This window comes from Scleropages formosus, chromosome 5 (assembly GCF_900964775.1).
Source record: "Scleropages formosus chromosome 5, fSclFor1.1, whole genome shotgun sequence".
Taxonomy (NCBI): Eukaryota; Metazoa; Chordata; class Actinopteri; order Osteoglossiformes; family Osteoglossidae; genus Scleropages; species Scleropages formosus.
In genome coordinates this window covers 30,112,368-30,130,258 of record NC_041810.1, presented here as the reverse complement: position 1 = coordinate 30,130,258, position 17,891 = coordinate 30,112,368, and the positions used below count along the sequence as shown (strand labels likewise).

The following is a 17,891-nucleotide window of genomic DNA, read 5'->3' as shown; positions in this document are numbered from 1 at the left end:
CTCTCTCTCTCTCTCTCTCTCTCTCTCTCTCAGAGTCTGAAACCGCTTGTCCCCCCCCTTGTGTGGGTTTAGAGGTCTTCAAATATTATCAGCAAAAGTATTTATTCTCAGTTTTTCCAACTGGTATAGAGTCAAAAAGGAAAGGTACATCCTCAGTCATTCTCATCATTTAATAGTTCAGATTGCATATGAGTCTGAAAGCATTTCTATGTATGACTTAGTAACAATGAAACAGACAAGCACTGAGATGTCTGCGGCTGTGCTGCTTTAATGATGTTTTTTCATGCTCATCCAGTAATTATATTGGTTCTAAGTTTGCAGGCCTGGAGTTGCTATCGCTTGTTACATTAATTTTTATACTAACTTCTATCTCCATCAGTGGCCTTGTTACCCATGGCAACAATAGCACTGCATAGCTGCTGTCTGATTTGTCAAGTGAAACTCACCATGATGTTAACAGTTGTCTTCATTCTTTAAAAATGACTAACTGCAGTTATTCCAGCTTATTCAGGTAGAACTAAGACTTTTTACAGTAAATAAAGGGTAAGACATGAAGGAAAACAAACAATAAAGGTCATTTGTAGCTGAAGATGTCCTGCTGCATTTAATGCACAGTTTGTATTTTTATCTAAAATGTAATTACTTGCACTGTCTTGAAAGCTATAGTAATAATCATAACTTGGCAATAATGCTACCCATTGGTTTGGGAGCACATGGAAAATCAGAAATTTTGTTTTTTTCCTCACAAAATAGCTTAGGCTGGTGAAATTAGGAACAATATTAATCTGAAAAAAACTGTAGTAGATTGTTTTTCTGTACACTGTTGCCACAAATCTTTAACTCAATATTTCATGTCAATAGCGGCCATGTATACAAACGCACGCTGTCTCGTACCAGTCTAAATAGTGTGGTTTTCTGTCACTTCCCTTCAGGAAGGAGAGAGAGGATTTTTTTTTTCCAGGGTGCAGTACATAAAAACTGCCCTGTTGTGTTAAGCTGTTGGCAGTGGGTTGCCCCCTGCTCCCTCCCCCCCACAAGACACAGTCCATGCCAGTCCATATGGAAGGTAAGTGATTTAAATCAAGATCACAGACAGTCGTTCTACTCCTTGTGCTGAGCTGGCTGTTTGAATTCCACAGGGTTACTAGGGAAAAGCATCCCAAGAAGACAAAGGCGCACACAGACACACATGCAAAGCAGCATATACAGTAGTCACTGTTTTGTCATCCCAGTACATTTTTTAAAGCCTTTGAGGAATATGATCATAATCTTTTGGGAGGTTCTGTACAGGTGTCTCTCTGTCCAGGTAGAATTTCACAAACCATCTTCTGTGTTGAATAGATGTAAAAATCTATGTAATCTAAATTTAAATTAAATAGTAAATGGTAAAATGTTAAACATAAAACAGGTGTTTTTTTTTTAATTACTGAAAATAGAAACTATGTCGTCTTCACAACTTCCCATTTACTGCCAACTTGACAGTTTCACCCCATAAATAAATATGCAATGTTTGTCAGCATCTGATCAGTTTCCATTGTTTTCTGTATTTATCTAGTATCTCTGTCTAATGTGGGATATGGCTGTGTAATAAATCTGCTTTGATTTTTTACAAGACAGTTTATTAACACCTAGAATTAACCTATTTCCACATTCATGCTCTAGGTGAGTTTGGCTACCAGCTACAGCAAGATGCAGAAACACAGGTCAGGTTTGCTGTGCAAAGAAACATTTTCGTAAGAGTCAAGTGATGAAAATGCAGGTAAAACTAAGTCGTGTGTGTAACTTTGAAATTTCCTCACTCAATCTTGTAATTTAAGGACCTGCTGTATTTTTTTTAGCCATAATTGCCATGTGCATTAAATTAATGAACGAATTAAACTTCATCAATCCCAGAGTACAGTTCATTTTTGTATGCAACACACAAGTGACATGCACCTACATACACGTAAAGATATGTCAAAAAATAAATTGAGCAAATTAAGTAGACAAGGGAATTAAGAGGCAAGTATTTAAATGCAAGGGAAGAGCAGTGGATTTAAGTGAGACGACTGAAATCGAGGTGCTGCAAGGTGTGGTGGGGCACAGCCGCTCAGTACCACTTGTTCGTTCGGAAGTCACCCTATTATTATTTCTGCTAATATCCTCGAGGTAAATGAGTGTGTGCGTGTCAGCTGAAGTGTGCCCTCTGTCTTTGCTGAGTTTTAAACCTGCCTCCTCATCCGAACCAAGACAAACGGTGTTCCTGCTGTTGCAGCAATATGGACTCGTCATTATTCCCCAGCTCTGGAGACGTGGAGCAGCCCCTCTTCCCAACCCCCTCCCCGCCCAGTAAGTCCACCTCACACCGCCAGTCCCGCACACACACTATAGTGGACCAACAGGACACCAGACCTGCGCACAGAGTCCAGGCCTTGTGTTGGACTAAAGCGAAACAGACTGGTACACTGCGTGACGGTGTGTGTAACTGTGTAAACAGTCCCGACGTATGAAGGCCCGCGGGTGTCACACACAAACCATCCTGGAGGTATATATGAAACTGGAACATTGCGCTGTACATTATTTACACACACACCGTCTGAACTGCTTGTCTCATACAGGGTGGCGGGGAGCCGGAGCCTAACCCGGCACACACCCAGGACGGGACACCGGTCCATCACAAGGCACCCCAAGCAGGACTCTAACCCCAGACCCACCGGAGAGCAGGATGAGGTCCAACCCACTGCGCCCCCCCCCGTACATTATTCTAGTAGCATAAATATTGATTTGTTTATGGCTATGATTTTGTTATCAGCAATTCGTCAAGTATTGGGCGACTAAAATGTTAGCAATCGCGCCCAATGGAGTCAGGCACGAATACTGGAAAACTTGCTGGAGCACTGGCTGGACACGCCCCCCGTGTTGCTAGGTAACGGCTAATATTAGTGTAATCCCTCCTCTGGATTGGTGCTAATAAACATCTACATCTTGATTTTTTTTCATGTATTGTCAAGGCTTGAACAATTTCATGAAGAAGAATATCCTGTAAGGAAAAACAAAGAATATTTACATTAAACAGAAATGTAGTAGAGAGGGGGTGCGATGGTGCAGTGGGTTTGACCGGCCCCTGCTCTCCGGTGGGTCTGGGGTTCAAGTCCCGCTTGGGGTGCCTTGTGACAGACTGACGTCCCATCCTGGGTATGTCTCCTCCCCCTCCGTCCTTGTGCCCTGTGTTGCCGGGTTAGGCTCCGGTTCGCCGTAACCCCGCTTGGGGTGAGTGGTTTGAGACTGTGTGTGTGTGTGTGTGAGAGAGAAATGTAGTACAGAACAGATGATGAGCAGTCTAACAAACTCCTCTTCCTTCTTATGGCATTTGTGTACAGTACATACATTTACTTATTTACCTACTTATAATTACCCATTTATACAGCTGGGTAGTTTTTCCTGGAGCAATTTAGGGTAAATACCTTGCTGAAGGGTACTACAGCTAGAGGTGGGATTCAAACCGGTGACCTTTTGGTTCAAAGTTAGCAGCTGTAACCACACACTATCAGCTCTCATATACAGTGCATAAAGTACAGTACATACTATATATAGTACAGTTTATAGTGCGTGTGCGCGGACACACACACACACACACACACACACACACACACACACACACTGTCTGAAACCACTTGTCCAGAGCAGGGTCGCGGCAATCCGGATCCTAACCCGGCAACACAGGGCGTGAGGCCGGAGGGGGAGGGGACACACCCAGGATGGGACGCCAGTCCATCACAAAGCATCCCCAGTGGGACTCGAACCCCAGACCCACCGGAGAGCAGGACCCGGCCAAACCCGCTGCGCCACCGCACCCCCTGTAGCGTATACAATACAGCATATAGTGTATACAGCACATACAGTATACAGTACATAGTATATGCAGTACAGTACATACAGTTTCACACAGCATCTCCTCGTGAGTAAGGTAGCACCCGCCTCCCACCACACACACACTCACCTATTGGCTCTCTCTCTCTCTCTCTCTCTCTCTCCCTCTCTCCACACACACACACAGAGTGGTTACTGAGGAGGTGCCACAAGGGGACCGCGGTTTGTTCACAGTGACATGTCGCACGAGCCGCGGGTCGCGACTGCGCTGCGGGACTTGGCTGCTCTTTCTGCATCGCAACGGCGCTCCAGGTAGGACCCAGTCTGGGGGGGGGTGGTCGGGGGGGGCGTTTCCCGGGGCGGCACGTGGGGTCGGACGCGCGCTCACGACGGATGACAGCTGCGGGTACTCCGGCCAGGTCCGGCACACATCAACAGGTAGGTAGGCAGCCTTGCGGTCTGTGTGTGTGTGTGTGTGTGTGTGTGTGTGTGTCGGGCCGACGCGATGGCTGGTAGGCGAGCGATCGCGATCGGCGACACACACCGCAGTAAGTGCACGTCTAAATGTTCTGTATTCCATTTACATCATCAGTATATAAGTAAGGAATAGCTCTGAAACGCGGTAGCGGGGAGGTTAATAAGGGTAAATACGGTAAATGTGAAGGAGGGAAGGGAAAAATGAATGAATCGGACATACGTGGGCTTGTTTGTTCGTTAAATTAAAAAAAAAAAAAAAACCGGTTTACACACCGATCAACTGCAACGTTTCTGTCACACAAACACTGTCTCGCAAAATAACTACAATAACATCTGTCTTTCTCGCTGAGAACTGTACGAAGTGTTCACTGGTCGTAAATTTCTGCACTTTTCCACCTCTGATTGACAAACACGTGTTTCGTTCATAAAATAAGGGACTCGGGGGGGTCCCCTGCAAAAAAAAAAAAAAAAAAAAAAAAAACCCTGTGCGTAACTTACTCACCAAGTGGCATTTTCTCTTTATGTCACTATAAATAATTTTATTCCCAAATAATATTCAGCAGCAAAAGAAGTGATCAAACGGCTGAGCACAGAATTACTCTCTTCCCTACTACAGTAATTCAACATTTCACACATCTGTTTGCACAGCTACCTTTTATCTCTCATGAAGGTTATTATAAGGGCTAAGGGTCCATAGGCTGGATCCACCACATGTTCAAGTCCTTGAACTCAACATCTTCTGCTACCCCGGGGTTTTGTACTAAATGGCTTCTGTGAACTGAGCTCAGTCAGTGAGGTAATCATAGTAAAATTAACACAGCAGCAGGCCAGAATGGTAAAAAAAACATAAAAATAAAACAGAGGGGATGTAGACTGCAGCATATTGTAAGTGTGTACCATTCCTACAGGTACTTTGGAGTAGACCCAAGAAATGATCTTGATTTGAGTGGACTGAAGGCACGGACCCGATGCGCCGCCGGTGCGAGGGAGGGGGCCGTCGAGGCGCACAGGAGTTGGCGTCTGTTTGACAGCTGTCAATCGCCGCAGTCGTGCGACCGACCCGTTCCCGGCGCTCACACCGCACTTGTCCGTCTCTTGAGTTCATGGTGGTTTGTGGTATTTCATAGAACTGCAAGTACTGACCCCATGTTACCCTGCTCTACCGGGAGAAAAAAAGCAGGGATGATATAACGAGAAAGAACAAAAAGAACGACCTCCTTTACTTCTCCCTCCTGAAGGCATCGACCTTAACTTCAGAGAGCCTGTTTTAAATGAATTGCTTTAAGCCAAGCAAATATGAGCTTATAAAAGCAATGAGAGGATTCTTAGTGCTGTTTTTGGGACCACCAACCCCTGAGTGCAGACCAGGTTGGAGAATATTTTTCCTTTTTTGGTTTATTATGCTTGTTAAATCCATACTTCGGGAGAGACTAGGTATTTTTCAAAACTTATAAAAAGACTAATTGGCTCGTTGTCTCTGCACTTTCGGATGCCGATGAGAGGTTCGAAACTGAAAGTCTCTCTTCTCAGTTTTTTTGCGCCGATGTGGCAGAATGAGCTCCTCCTGTCCCTCGGAGCTGCTGAATCCCTTTCAGCATTCGTCCATTGCGATCGCCTTTGAGTTTCTGGTCACTTCTACCTGCAGCAGCTCGTGTGATGTGGGCCAGTGAATACAGTGGGTCCGGGTTAACTGGGTTTACAGAATGGCTTACGTTTCTGCACCACTTCACTGCACTTTTAGGTATGTCCCTTTGGAGAAAAACATCTGCTGAATGCATAAATGTAAACGAACATTTTTCCCTGCTGTACGAGCACACAGCTGTTACTCTTTCCAGGTAAACGTCGCAGCGGCGTTACTGCCGCTCTCGTGGCGAACTGCACACCTCGGCTGTGCGGCCATGGAATGAGCTCTGGGAAAAGCCCCACAGGAAAGCCTCAGTTACGGGAAAATGGTCATTACTCTGATTAAAGGAGTCGATGAGCTTGTGAGATAAGATCCAAGCGCAAGACGGGAACTGTTTTTCAGGGAGGCGGAGACGGGCTGTGGACGGCCACCGCGGCCCTACCTCACGTCCGCACGGTGGGTGATGATTCAAGCTTCTTGCTTGGCAGACGAACCTTTCTGTTTTATTGTAACTGCTGAATCACATCCTTTTATTTTCATTAGCGGAAGCTACATCTTGGCATGAGCATTTTTCAGTGTCCCGCAAGGTTTAATATCCGCAATTTCTTTTTTTCTCCCCCACTTTTTTGTTCTGCATAAACATGCACTACTTAAACATGTCATCATCACTTTCTTCCCCCGAACTGCTTTACTGACCATTTGTATTAATTTAGCTGACACTTCTCTCCAAAGTAACTTGTAATAATTTACCCATTTATACAGCTGGGTAGTTTTCTGGAGCAATTTTAGGGTAAGTACCTTTCTCAAAGGTACTACAGCCAGAAGTGAGATTCAAACCTGCAACCTTGGGGTTCAAAGCCAGCAGTTCTAACCACTGCGCTCCCAGCTACTCAGGATGATCCCTGGCTCCGGTTTGGACAGTAAAACTCCAACTGGAACTCAACACATTTAGTTGGGTTTCATAGAACTGTGTACATTTAGATGAACACGGTAATTTTGGCAACAGCGACTTGGTTATAGACCCTGTGCGTAAATCTTGATCCCTTCATGTACTATAATAAATAATATAGTATGGTAAATCTCTTAAGCCTCGATGGTGGGAGTTTTCCCCATAGCAACTGGGTGAACATTGGGAGGATGTGAAAAAAAAGCATCAAACATCTAAAAAATAAACAGGAAAAAGTTGGATTTATATTACTATTTATTAATATTAATAACGACTAACATGATTGTACCCATTAATCGGCTCAGTTATCGGCGGCTGCATTACAAGAAAACATCTTTATACCCATCAGCTGCACCTATGTTTCCAAAGAAAGCATCACATTAATAGCTTTATGTCAAATTCCTTCACTCTTTTATAATGCAGTAAAACAGTTTAATAGAGTGTTGCTGATTTTAACATTTTAAATTGAAGCTATGAGCTGTGCCTGAACACTTTTCCTCTTGGGTTTGGGCCTTTTATGTTGAGTTACGCGACGCTTTGATCACGACCCGCTGTCTTTCATGTCCATCTAGCGTTGGACACGTTTCGTTCGCTTAAGGACCTACGGTGCATATTGCTACCCGCACATGTTCCTCTCCCACTGGACACCCGGAAAGACGTGAGCGGAGATCTAAGGACAGAACGCGGCTTCTCCCTTTATCTGGAACTGCTCAGAATCTCTGTTGGTGGCCACGAAGGCTCCATCCTAGGAGCACGGGTTCGAGAAAACTAGGACCTGCCTGAGGGACACATTTGCAGAAAGTCTTAGGGGAAAGTCCATAGCTGAAGGAGACCTAATGGCGAAACTGAGTTCTGAGTCCAGACCCAATGACGCAGGAGCAGTACTGTAGCCGTAACACCGCGGTGCCTCAACACATCTTCTTGGTGCTTTGGAAGATGCTGTTGGAGATGCTTTGGGAGGGTCACAGTAAGGGTGCGGTATACAGGCAGACAGGAAACGTGGAAAACACGTCTGTGGTGAAGACTGTGGGGGGGGGGGTCCACTGTAACCTGCTGTAACCTTGAGCTGGAGATCTGGTAGATCCCACATGCTGATATCATCATCCCCAGCGAATCCAGCAATCATCTGCTGAGTCAGTGAGCTAAAAATAGACTACCACGATATGATGATGATGGATGACCCAGTGCTGTCTGGAGATCAGCCATGGAAATCTTGGCATTTCAGGGACTAGAGCATCGGTCCTAAAGGTGGGTACCCTCTTCGGAGTGTGGAAATTTAAATTTATTACCATAATTATTGCTTAGCATTGTGGGTTTCTCACTCCTTCCTCGCTGTCATATTGTACAATTAATGAATATGAATACACACACACACATTTTCTGAACCGCTTGTCCCATACGGGCTCGCGGGGAACCGGAGCCTTCCCAGCAACACAGGGCGTAGAGCCGGAGGGGGAGAGGACACACCCAGGACGGGACGCCAGTCCGTCGCAAGGCACCCCAAGCGGGATTCGAACCCCAGACTCCCTGGAGAGCAGGACCCGGTCCAACCCACTGCACCCCCCTGAATATGAATAATGAATAATGAATATGAATTGTTTTGTTATATGTAGCGACATTTTGCCCACATATTAGTTGTAATTCCTTTCTAAATTATCCGGAAATACCAATAAACCGCAAGTCTCTAAGTACTTGAGTTAATAAGCTCAACACACGCATTCCTCACATTCATTACGCAATGTAGCTGAAATTTTATTGTCCATTCTTTTTTTTTGCATTTTCCATTTGATTTTTTTTAGATTAAGCATATTTTGGTGTTAGTATGGTGTTGACTATGTGTCAGTTTTTATAAATGTTCAACATTCTTGAAATGTGCAAATTCTGGAGAATTTATGCATCGGGTTCCGAGCACCAAATATTCCAGTATCTTTTAGGATCTGATCCGATGAATGTTCTGGTGCTTTCTAGAATCGTCCACTGGCTGTAAAGTACCAAAGTATACACTGACACTCTACAAGAACTAGTTGTATTTTTGTAATCAGTAAACTTTAACTAATCATATTCGACCCAAAAATCGACATTACTAAGAACTGAAAAATATTCTTACATTGTCTTATTAATAACTATGATTAATAACAGTTTCTCCAGTGTTTGGTCGCAATGGTCTGGAGTCGGTGAAGGAGGCATAGAGGGTGAGACATGGTATACCCTCAAAGGGTACGTTTCGATAATATGGCTAATATAAAAAAAAAAAAACGTTTATTACATGAAGAAATAAAGTTTGGAAGATCACTGCCGGTGTCTTTCACTGTACAAAGCACATGGACACCACACTTTTACGTGATCTTCATTTGGTTGTGAGATAAAGGCATACATATCTATATCCAGGGGGATGTGGTGGCGCAGTGGGTTGGACCACAGTCCTTCTCTCTGGTGGGTCTGGGGTTGGGGTGCCTTGTGACGGACTGGTGTCCCGTCCTGGGTGTGTCCCCTCCCCCCTTGGCCCTGTGTTACTGGGTTGGCTCTGGTTCCCCGCAACCCTGTATGGGCCAAGCGGTTCTGAAACTGTGTGTCTATATCCATTTGTTTTTAATAGTAAGTCATGAAGCCCAGGTCAAAATCCAACTTGATTAAAGCTATTAACCCCCTCAAGCATATATAATAATAATAATAATAATAATACAAGTGAATCAGATATTTCAGTTGTTAGATTTACATTGTGGAAGGAAGTGTGGTCGGTAGACAGGACAAGGTTTGCTGCGGAATTTGTCTGTACGCTTGGGGAAGGTTGGGTGAGACAGAGGTGTGTGGGGTGACCAAGGATTGACACGTGTGTGTGTGCGCTCTTGAACTCTCTCACTAAGTCTGGGGAAGATGAAGAAGACTGATACTAATGGCTTCATTGTCTACCAGTATGTTGGATGGTCCTATTGATCCCTCTGCACAGTGCTGGACCATGTGTGTCATATACGTTAATGAAGGACTGTGATTTGTTGAGACTGTCAATATGATAGGAAGTGCTTCTTCGACTAAGGTAGTTAAGGTTCTGTATATAGTTAAATGAATTTATTGTATTCTGTAGTTTTCTAAAATGTTCCCGTGTGTTCGTTCTGTGTTTAATTTGTTGTTGCGTTAGATGAGTGCTGTGAACTGATGATACCCGGGGATGGAAGTGTGTTGTTTAGCGCGCGTGTGTATTTATATGCTCTGTTGCACCTGGACAAAACTGCAGCTGTGCTGAGCAATACCCTTTATATAAATTTATTTTTCAACAAATATATTTTATTAATTTTTTTAATACATATTTTCATAATGTGCTGATGTTTTGTGATGTACGAGACCGTTGCAACAAGGATCAATGAACGGCAATGGTAAAAATACAACTGGTTTATTACATACAATAACTGCGACACTTGATTACATGAAGTTAAGCTTCTCAGGTACAAGAAGACACCTTTTACACTCTCTCCAGCTCTGAATCCACATCTGCACATACTTTTTTGATCCGCAAGTACCAGGCGCTTCCTAACCCTAGCACCATTTACCCTAGGTGATGTGTAGAGTGCTTGACCAGCAGACCACTGGCTGACCAGACCGGACAACCACTCGACTGGCTTATTTCCCTTGAAGAAAACGTGCCCGGTAATGACTAGTGCTCATCTCCGAAAGTTTTTTACAACAGGAATTGGAGGTGGTGAGGGTGGGTGTGGATTGGTGTTTAGCCACCCTATTAGTCAGTTCTGCTGAACTCGGATGGGCAGGGGGGCCTGTAGTAACAGTGCATTCAGGGTTAGAAGGGCAGGAGAATTCATGCAATTTCTATGCTGGGTTTAACTTGAGTTTTTTTTTTTTTTTTTTTTTTAAATAAAAACTATCAATTTAGGGCTTGTACGCTTCCCCCGCATGACAATTAAGTAGCTTTTTGTGCAAAAGGGTTTTGTACCTTGTCAATGCCAATTAGAGAGTACTTTGTGTGGGTTTCCATTCTGTATGTGTCTCTCTCTCTCTCTCTCTCTCTCTCTCTCTCTCTCTCTCTCTCTCTATTTTGCATTAAGGGGTTTCCAGGCCCTCGAGGGGGGCAGAAAGCTGCCTAGTAATTTGAGCCAGTATTCATATAGAGTAAGATGGAGGGTCTCGTCAGGCTCGCAGATTAATGTCCTTATCGCATGCAGGCGATAATGACTGAAACGCCAGATAGATAAATAGATAAATAAATAAATAACTTACAAAACCCAGAATATGCAAAGTGACTGTTTAACCCTGCTTCGAGCGGGGAGGGACTCTCCACACCGGCAGCCTCACCATGGAAACGAGTGCTGTTTGCCAGGGGGGTCCCAAGGAACTCTGGGGTGGACATGGGCATAAACAGTAAGATGTGCAGTACACAGAAACAGAGTATCTGGAGCAAATACATAAATTATAAATAGAATATTGTACTGAGGGCCCCTTTCTTGTACGGGGAAGTATTTTTATGACAGCGGGTAGTGTACGGGGCGGTTTGTGGCATAGCGGTTAGAGCTGCTGCCTTTAGACCCACAGGTTTGAGTCCCCCTCCAGCTCTATCAACCTGGAGTAAAGTGCTTACTGTAAAATTACTCTAGTAAAATCAGGCTGCATTGCTCCTCTGCCTGCTTGGTGGTCCGAAAGCACAGACTTTTCCAGTTCTGGCTCCATTGTGGAGGAATGACCTCCAATTTCACTCAGAAGTGCTGAATCTACATTTGAAGAAAGCCTCAAAACTCACCTGTTTTGGAATCTCTTCTCCCCCGATCTGCTAAGTCCTCGATAGATGTGAACATGTATATCTATTTAATAATTAATTACATTGAAAAAAGCCTACATGCATCTACTAGTGCGATGTGTGCTGGTTTATGTGGAGTAATGTGGCAGTTGGACTGTACTCCAGAGTCACGTATATGCATACAAATCTCTCCTTCTGTTGGTATTCTGTACTTTTTGTACTGTTCCCTGAGATGTTCATTGCTTTGGAGAAAAGCATCTGGTAATCGAATAAATCTGAATGTAAATTTACAAAAAAAAAAAAATTACTCAGCTATATAAATGATTATGGGTATAATAATTATGGGTAAATAATTGAAAGTAGCTTTGGAGAAAAACTATAAATAAATAAATGTAATTAGAAAGAACATATAATTATGGGGCAGTTATTTAGAAATAACACATTTTTCCAAGTGCTTAAAAAAAGCACTTAAAATTGGTTCACCCGAAATACTGTAACCTTTTGCCCCTTCGCTGTGGTATGTTTCTGCATGTATTCTCATTTTATCAGTGTACAGTTTCTGTCTCCATGGTATTGTGACCCAGGTCTGTTCCGTTGTGCTCTGTTGCTAAACAAACAAAGAAGCAAGAAAAATAGATTAAAACTTATTAAAAATTGGTTCACTGAACAGTGCTACGCTATGTACAGCTTATCGTAAATAATCCTGGAGGAAAAGTTAATTAGTGTAAAAATGTATTTCTGTCTCAAGTTTGACCCGAAGACACGCGGCGGCTCGTGAAGGATGAAGCAATGAGATTTTAGCGCTCGTTCCTGGTTCTTTTCCTTCACGCTCACCAGAGGTTAATGGCAGTCCCTCAGCTTTGGAGAGAAAGAACGGTGGAAGAATTGCTATTCATTTTCATCTGCTGATACACAGAGTGCAATGAAAATTAAACCGAAGAAGAAATATAAACACGAGTGAGAGTATGGGTTATGCATAGACAGTGTTATGATGTTGCTGCTTTGTACGTTTTGGTTATTTACATTTATTCATTTAGATGACGTTGCTTTTTCCCAAAGCAACTTACAGTATTAAAGCTGCTTAAAATTACTTCCCCATTTATACTGCTGGGTTATTTTATAGGAGCAGTTTAGGGTAAGTACCTTGCTCAAGGGTACTACAGGTGGAGGAAGTGAAATTTGAACCTCTGGGTCCAAGGGCAAAAGCTCTAACCACTATACTACCAGATGTCACTACTTGAATGCTCACCATAGAGGCTTTGCGTGTCCTGAGGAGTATAGATCATGCAATGCCAGATTCGGCAATCTTGATGTGCCATATTTCAGAATTATGGTTAGAGTAGCTCTGTACATGTACACTCACTGGCCACATTATTAGGTACACTTTGCTAGTACCGGGTTGGACCCCCTTTTGCCTTCAGAACTGCCTTAATTCTTCGTGGCATAGATTCAACAAGATGCTGGAGACGTTTCTCAGAGATTTTGGTCCATATTGACATGATAGCATCACGCAGTTGCTGCAGATTTGTCGGCCGCGCATCCATGATGCGAATCGCCCGTTCCACCACATCCCAAAGGTGCTCTATTGGATTGAGATCTGGTGACTGCGGAGGCCATTTGAGTATAGTGAAGTCATTGTCATGTTCAAGAAACCAGTTTGAGATGATGTGAGCTTTGTGACATGGCGTGTTATCCTGCTGGAAGTAGCCATCAGAAGATGGGTACGCTGTGGTCATAAAGGGATGGACATGGTCAGCAACAGTACTCGGGTAGGCTGTGGCATTTAAACGATGCTCAGTTGGTACTAAGATTCAAGATTCGAGAGTTTATTGTCATATGTACATTAAACAGTCTGTTACACCATACAATGAAATTCTTACTCTGTGAATCCTCCCAGCAGCATATGACATAAATTATAAGACATAAGGAAAAGAAATACAAGACATAACTTACAAATTTACAAAATAACTGTTAGTGCAATGAAAGAAACAAAATTATGTGTATGTATAAAGTGCACAGTGCACAATGTAAACATGGAAGACATGCACGTGCAAAGTCCTGCAGAGGTAGATTGGGTCCATGTTGTTATTCACATTTGAAAAGGTTGTGCGTGTGTATGAGCAAAGTATGCAGAGGTAGTCTGTAGTCTCTGATGTTATTTGTATTGTGGGTGGGTGTGTGTGGAAAGGATGGGGTAGTTGACACACTCTCAAGATCAGAGGGTAATATGTGTCTGCAGTAATGGGGGGGAGAGGCAGTGGATGGGTGTCATTCACAAGCCCGATAGCCTGTGGGTAAAACACTGTTTTTCAGCCTTGAAGTTCTGGCTTTAACACTTCTGTAGCGTCTGCCTCATGATAAGAGTGTGAAAAGCCTGTACTGGGGGTGACTATTGTCCTTGGTGATGTATCCCCCACATCATTACACCACCACCACCACCATCAGCCTGAAGTGGTGATACAAGGCAGGACGGGTCCACGCTTTCATGTTGTTTATGCCAAATTCTGACCCTACCATCTGAATGTTGCAGCAGAAATCGAGACTCATCAGACCAGGCAACGTTTTTCCAATCTTCTATTGTCCAGTCTTGGTGAGCCCGTGTGAATTGTAGTCTCAGTTTCCTGTTCTTAGCTGACAGGAGTGGCACCCGGTGTGGTTTTCTGCTGCTGTAGCCCATCTGCTTCAAGGTTCGACGTTTTGTGCATTCAGAGATGCTCTTCTGGTTATTTGAGTTACTGTTGCCTTTCTATCAGCTCTCATTTGAGCTACTGTTGCCTTTCCATCATTCTCCTCTGACCTCTGCCATCAATAAGGCATTTTTGCCCACAGAACTGCCGCTCACTGGATATTTTCTCTTTTTCTGACAATTCTCTGTAAACCCTAGAGATGGTTGTGCATGAAAATCCCAGTAGATCAGCAGTTTCTGAAATACTCAGACCAGCCTGTCTTGCACCAACAACCATGCCACGTTCAAAGTCACTTAAATCACCTTCAGCACATCGTCTTGACCATGTCTACATGCCTAAATACACTGAGATGCTGGCATGTGATTGGCTGATTAGATATTTGCATTCAAGAGCAGTTGAACAGGTGTACCTAATAAAGTGGGCGGTGAGCGTATATGAAATTTATGCTCATATTTGATGGAGAGGTGCGTGGTGTGGTGCCTTAGTGCACAGCTCCAGGGTTGCAGCTTCTAATCTGTCCATGAGGTTGGTGTCCACAGGGCGATTTGGATTCCTCCCATGTTGCAAAGATATACTGTCCAGATGAATGGTGTCTATGAGTTGTCCTTTGAAGGTGGCATTGTGTGGATGTCTTGGCTGACCAGTACAAAGTGACGTCTCTTAACTCTTAAGTGCCTCTCTGTATTTGGTCACCCTCATCAGGTTGACCTTGGCTTCTCCATCGGGCACTTGAGTGGCGGTTTGGGTGGTGGAAACCAGAGGGTACATCTAAAGTAGCGTGAGGTGTTGTTGCCCATCCCTACCACTGTCTTTGAATACTACAGAGGTACAGTATAGAGTGACACTCACCTTATCCCCAAACCTAGAGAAGAATAGGAGGAAGAAAGTCACTGTGGTGCAGTTCATCAGCCTAGTGGTTCTCACTGTTGATGCGGTCAGGGTTTCAGTCACCACATTGAAAGCGCGCCATAGCAACTCTTTAAAGAATCGCCTTACCTCTTGACCAGCTGCCAGCTGCCCCTCTCTCGGGTGCTGGTACCATTTGTTAGGGTCTTGCTAATAATAGCCCCTGCTGCTTTTCTGGCCTTGGGCACGGTCGTGCATCAAGGCGAGAGGGAGAGACGGAGCAAGAGAGAGAATGATGAAGAGGTGCTTTACATATGTGCTCCCAATACATCTGCTTTAGTGCTGTGCGTTCCCCGGGTGAAGCATCTGACATTTCACTCTCAGAGTCATAAACACCCCCATTCATTCCTGTCGAGGAAATTCTCTCCCTGCGGAGCCCTTTTGGCCTTATCTGCCATGATGCACTTCATGTAAAAGTGTTTTTTTTAATACCACACATTTACACTTATTATTAATCTAGTGTTTTTCTCTGAAGGATCACAGATTTATTCATTCAGCTGACACTTCTCTCCAAAGGAGCTTGCAATGTTAAAAGACCTACAATTATTTATCCATTTATAAAGCTGGGTAATTTTACTGGGGCAATTTAGGGTAAGAACCTTATTCAAGGGTACTACAGTGTGAGGTGGTGTTTGAACTTGTGACCTTTGGGTCCAAAGGCAGTGGTTCTAACAGTACTCACACTGTTAAGCTACTTACAGTGATTTACCCATTTATAAATCAGGCTTTTTTGTTGCAAAAGGAGCAGTATTGGGTCACAGTAACGTAAGAACTGAAGCAGCAGCATGTCATAATAAAACCAAATAGAGAAACATGGTATTCACATCTGAAGTATTTCGTTTTGTGTATTTATACAGTCTCTCTACCATGACGTAATCATGTGCCACCAAAGTTCTCAGTGTTGGCTGTTTATCATTGCAAAAATGTTTGTTGTGTTATTTATTTATTTTTTTTGTTACAATGGCTCGCAAGCAAAAACACAAGCATTTTGGTGGTTCAGCAAAGAAAAAGCAAAAGAAAAAAGATTTAGGACTCACACACACACAGGCTGAAACTGCTTGTCCTGAGCGGGGTTGCAGTGAACCGGAGCCTAACCCGGCAACACAGGGCGTAGGGCTGGAGGGGGAGGGGACACACTCTGGATGGGACGCCAGTCCATCACAAGGCACCCCAAGCAGGACTCGAACCCCAGACCCACCAGAGGGAGACCCGGCCAAACCTGCTGCTCCACCGTGCCCCCCTGAGATTTAGAACTGAAAGTAAAAATAGTATTGCGGCATAAATATAAAATCACAATATTTTATTTATATTACTATTATTCTTAATTAGTATTATTTTACATTTACATTTATTCATTTAGCAGATGCTTTTCTCTAAAGTTTCCAAAGTCTCCAAGTTTTAACATGAAAAATTTAGGAAACTAATGAAAAAAGGTAACAGAGCCCTATTATACAATGTAGCACTCATGCATGTTAACTGCTTGCTTATACAGTATACCCTTACTGTACTATAGTATGCTATGCTTTAGGTCTTATACAGTGACTTCCCTGCAAAACTTACCCTCCAGCTTTTTCAGTGGCACTGTTCCACCAGTTCCTCGTACTTCTCCATCTATCTTTCATGAGCCTCTTGCACCCGTTCTTCTAAAAGGAACTGTGAACTCAAACAAGATGACTTGCCTTAGGCGCTATTTTATTTATTATAGCTTTTCCTGAGGTTTTTACAGGAAGAAACTCATGAATAACGGGGCACAGTGACACAGAAGGAGAAACCGGAGCATCACAGCTTCTGAGCTGCTTGGTGGATGTAGGTTTAACTCCAGGTCATGATGTGCGGCGTTTGCCGGCCACCCCCACACTTGTACCCAAAGATATGCATGGTAAGGAGGGAATGGTAAACCATGTCCATTACAACTCTTGCCTTGGAAACAAGGCAGGGGATTACTGTGAGTCAAATTTGACCTGATGGCACTTTGATCCATCCTACCCATGAATAAATCTCAAGATTCCTATAGCTTTTATTGATTGTGACTGAGTGGTATGACTGACTTTGAATTTACAAACTAATCGAGTTATGAACAGATTTCCAGCCATAGTTGAACAGCCATAAAGATGAACTAGTACAGGTGGTCCCTGACTTATGTTCCGATAAAGCCATCGTACGTCAAAAATATCGTAAGTCGAAAATGCATTTGATACACCTAACCTACTGAACATCATCGCTTCTTATCTTTGAAGATGGTTGAGATCGTCAGTTGAGAAAGTTCAAGTTCACGTGCGATGGCCATTACAGACTTACCGTCTTTAGGCCAGGCAATTCTCTTGAGTTTCTTCTCAAGAGTAATTGTCTTCCTCTTCCTCTTCCTCTTCTCACCAGTAGCAGGAGACACAGATGGGCGTTTTGTAGACATGATGGATGCACAAAACACAGCGTAGATACTGGGGGGTATCCAGAAAAATGTTGGAAATACAGAACTCTGTAGAGTATCGGTTGTATACACTAGCGACTGCGTGATGGACTGGGAGATGCAGATTGTTGCCGCTGCCCAGCATCATTAGAGAGTATCGCACCGCATATCACTTGACTGGGAAAAAAAAAATCAAAATACAAAATTCAAAGTACGATTTCTACTGACTGCGTATCGCTATCCCTGTCATGCGA

The 17,891-nt window shown here is 43.6% G+C and overlaps 1 protein-coding gene across 5 annotated transcripts in view; it reads left to right on the top strand.

Annotated features, from left to right (window-relative positions):
• Positions 1-4,054: 4,054 nt before the first annotated feature.
• Positions 4,055-17,891, top strand: part of LOC108942153 (transmembrane protein 108-like) — a 52,088-nt gene continuing 38,251 nt past the window's right edge. Inside the window, exons 1-2 of one of the 5 annotated variants that reach the window (XM_029252186.1) lie at positions 4,055-4,161; positions 10,447-10,538. The gene's annotated coding sequence lies outside the window, so the exon portion shown is untranslated. Of the gene's footprint in view, positions 4,162-5,830; positions 6,407-8,007; positions 8,145-10,446; positions 10,539-17,891 lie in introns of those variants that run through there. The other 4 variants (XM_029252192.1, XM_029252187.1, XM_029252188.1 and 1 more) reach the window with 4 other exon arrangements.